The 3,994-nt window shown below is 36.4% G+C and overlaps 1 pseudogene; it reads right to left on the minus strand.

Annotated features, from left to right (window-relative positions):
- Positions 1-2,502: 2,502 nt before the first annotated feature.
- On the minus strand, positions 2,503-3,555 carry LOC125594174 (annotated as a pseudogene).
- Positions 3,556-3,994: the final 439 nt, after the last annotated feature.

A 3,994-nucleotide genomic window follows, 5' to 3' on the forward strand; every position in this document is an offset into this window, starting at 1 on the left:
GGAGGCTTTGTGCATCTATGGGCGAATCTAAAATAGAAGTATCACTGCTGGAAGGAGAAATGTTATGTGAACTTAAAATCAGTGTGAATGATCCAATCAAAGAGTGGATGGTTTGGAGTTCTGTTCAAAAATCAAAAGTTCAATCAAACAGAACAGAAGGTCTGTATTTTGTATTTGGAGATTCAGCTTTCTTGGATCCAACAGCCAAAGCTAAGGCTCCCTTGTTTAAAGAATTGAAGCCATATATCGGAAGACAATTCCAGTATAAGTTTCAGAAGTTTGGTTGCAACAAAAACGACCAGGATGAGCTGCAGTATTTTGAGGTATGGTCATTTCATCCCAGAGAGTACGTGTTGGAAATGGAGCTCAAAGAAACCAGCATGTGATTGACAGAGTAATAGATGGGCATGGAGTGACCAAGCTAAAATTCCTCACAAAACTACAAGGGCTACAAAGGTGGTAATTTGAATTTGATCTCTATTAAACCCACATTTCGTTTTGATCCATGAGATTTGGATTTGAGGACAAATCCTTTGAAAGGAGGAGGGGATGATGGAAGCATGATCAAACCAGAAGCTAACTTGGAAGAGAAGAACTTAGTGAGTGGATGCAACTCTTTGGATGCAGAACCGGTGGATGCATCTCGGTGGATGCCGCACTTATGGATAAACCTGAATGAATGCAACAATAGAGTAAAGACCAAGAAATCCTCAGAATAAGTCAAGGTCGTGGGAAGCCAAAGGGCAGTCCAAGTTTCAGTCAAAACATTAATTCCATCAAAACAATAGTTCAGTCAAGTCTTTGCTTGCAATTTTCTATGTTTTGTTTTAGCTAAGTCTTTTTGGTTTCTACAACTTGTAAGACTATATAAAGGCCTAAGTAGCCATGAATAAAATTATTCACCTTTTTTTGTTAAAAACTTTCTGCAGACTATTAATCCTTCGTTCATCATTGAACATCGATTCCTAGGAGTTCATTCTCTGCAAGCAAACTTGTCCTTGATCGTACTTGTGAGTTCATTCTCATGATCAAGGACACATCTACGCAAGTTTCTGATCATTCCGCAGATCTTACACTAAAGTTCATCATCCATCTTCCTCTTCTATCCACAAATCCATATCATCATCAAAATCTATCCAATCTGACCCCTTTTCCAAATTGATCCAACCAAAAGCAGAGTGGCCTTTCCTAGGGTTTCATCAAGAATAATAGAAATCCCTCCCGGGAATCGGCACTCGAAGGTTGGCGATGGATAGGCTTTTGATCGAGAAATCGATCAAAGGAGGGTGGAATGGTTGATGGATCGAATGGTCTTCAGTCAGGATCTATGAACTGATTAACACTTCTGTAGATGTGCCATTGATCAAGAGAATGAACTATGTTTTCGATCAAGGATGAGTCTACTTGCAGAGAATGAACTTCCAGCAGTCGATGTTTAAAAAGAAAGAAGGATTCAACAAATTTAAAAGTAGATTTTATTAAAAAGGTTGAATGAATAAAACATTACAATACTTGGTTTTATATAATAGGCTGTGGATAGAAATAAATATACTAGTCAAACCTATAAACTATAAAGCTCTTAAAACCATGAAGACTTGACTAGGAAAATATTGACTTGACCAATGACCAAGACTTTTGACTAAATTTTGGAAATTGTGTTCGTAAAATTCCTTCACTGGTCATGTCCTTCTGCATTGTCGACGGTTTCTGAATTGCCGTCAAATTGATATATTATTCGACCATGGCTTGTATTTTCAAGTTGGCCCTTTCTTCTTTGAACTGAAGCATGATCATAAGCACATTTTAAGTAAAAATTCAAGCGCATGTCATTTAATAACAGGTCCATAAGCCAAACCCTCAGTTGATTTGTTTTTTTTGTTGAATAGGGTTGTATCAAATTCTAATAATAAATATCTCGATAAGTGGTTTGGCTAATAGCTAAGCTACAGATAAGAGGTATGTCCTCTAGAACAACAAAATTCTCAAGCATGTCCACATCCCATTCCTTTGGGTCTTCTCTAGTAAAATCATTGATCGTTAATCTCTGATGGACTACCAGGACATTAGGACGGGTAGGCATCATAGGCAACGACGAAGCCACGTTACAAGGTGTGGTAGCATGTGCATCAACATATTTATTGGTATAAAAAATTTACAGGTGAAAGTACTAAAATTTTCAATGGCTCAAATGGTAAAAATCAGTTAGTGCCCCCATAATATTCTAAGTTCGAGCCTCCTTCATGCATATTTATTTTTTATCACTAATAATACACCCAGTAAATAATTCTTCTGGATTCGTCCCTGCTCGCAGGTATAGTCGGGATCTAAGAGCAAGTCCATTAGTTAGAGACCCTTATGGACTCTAATAAATAAATTAATAATTAATTTTGTGAATTGAAAAGTTTAGAACTTTTGTTAGTCTAATTAATTTTCTCATCATCCAATGGGAGAACCTCATTGAGGTTCTTAAATTTTTTTTTTTTTTTTTTGAGCTCAAGTTCATGCAGCAGAAAACACAAAGAACTTGAATGAAACTGATTTCAAGAACCTTTACAAGAAGAACGCAAGTGGTAATGTTGATTGCTAGACAGCTCAAACAGTATGAGTGAAATGGGAAACAAATGAATAGTTTTATAACCCTGGAATTATTATATTTTCTTTGTCATCTGTCGTCATCTTTGAACCAGTTAAGTAGCACATAAACTGCAAAACCTAGAGCAGATGCAGCAGCAGCAGCCGTAAAGACAGCTACTTGTACTGAGAATGATGAGGCAAAAGCTTCGAGAACAAGTGAGTTCCACGTTATGTACAATAAGGTGGAATAAACAGAACCCACGATCGCACCCACCACCACTTGATTGGTCGTGTGAACCTTCTGGGAGACCCTTAACCATGTCTGCATGCATATTATCACCAGTAAGTGAGTGAATTCGTTTATATGCTTCTGCTACAACTTTTCATGAAAACTTACAAAGTAAGAAGCCAAAGCAAGGATGAGGCCGATAAGGAAAAGAGAGAGTTCGTTGGTTCCAAGCCACTCCATAACTGGGGAAATAATAGTAAAATGTATCTTTGAGAGATGACTAAATGATGCAAGTAGAGAAACAGAGATGGGAAAGGATGAGCAATTTGACTGTACCATCATGTCGTAGAAGCATAACCGATCCAAACAGAGCATCTACCACCACCCATTTGCTCTGTGTATGCTGTTATCAAATTGCAAGAATTTTTTTTTGAATTTCATTAGGAAATAGATAGCATTAAATCAAACAGATTGTGTGCATCAGAGAATTCGCTACTGTTTTAATCATAGACCAAGTTTTAATCATAGACCAAGTTTGATATGAATCATAGACCAAGTGTAACCACAGCATTAAATCAAACAGATTGTGTGCATCAAACTAATTTTATATGTATCAATTGAAATTTATAATTTACACGTTGGTGCACCCAGTCATTATCACTTCTGGATTCGCTACTGTTTAGAACCCTATAGGAACCCATTGATGGAGTTGGTCTAAGGATCTTTCCACGCTCTAACCTTATAGCATGCATGATTCTTATGTCTAATCTCTAAGGATAGTAATTGTTTTACAGTAGAAAGACTCGTCCACACATATGAAGAATTATCCATAGTACTTATTCCTAAAGGTGAACTAAAGAATATGTGTAGAAACTTATAACAACCCCTGATTTGACTACTTATATAGTTAAAATTGGGTTATTTTTTAATGTTAAAAAGAAAATTCCATGACTACACGTACTTGAGTTGTAGTAACTAAAGTATGAGTGCCCTAACGGTGAAGCAATTATTCTAGAATTCAAAGGTTATTGGCTGTAGGTGCTCTCCAAAGTCACAATTATACCTACAACCCTAAATCTACACTAATTTTTTATTTGTATTTTTTTTTTAAAGCTCAGAGCCATTTTAAAAAAAATCCACAACACTTCTTTAAACTTATGTCTTTAAAATTGTTCTGCGGAGACAAATAAC

The sequence above is a fragment of the Brassica napus genome (genome assembly GCF_020379485.1).
Source record: "Brassica napus cultivar Da-Ae chromosome A4 unlocalized genomic scaffold, Da-Ae chrA04_Random_11, whole genome shotgun sequence".
Lineage (NCBI taxonomy): Eukaryota > Viridiplantae > Streptophyta > Magnoliopsida > Brassicales > Brassicaceae > Brassica > Brassica napus.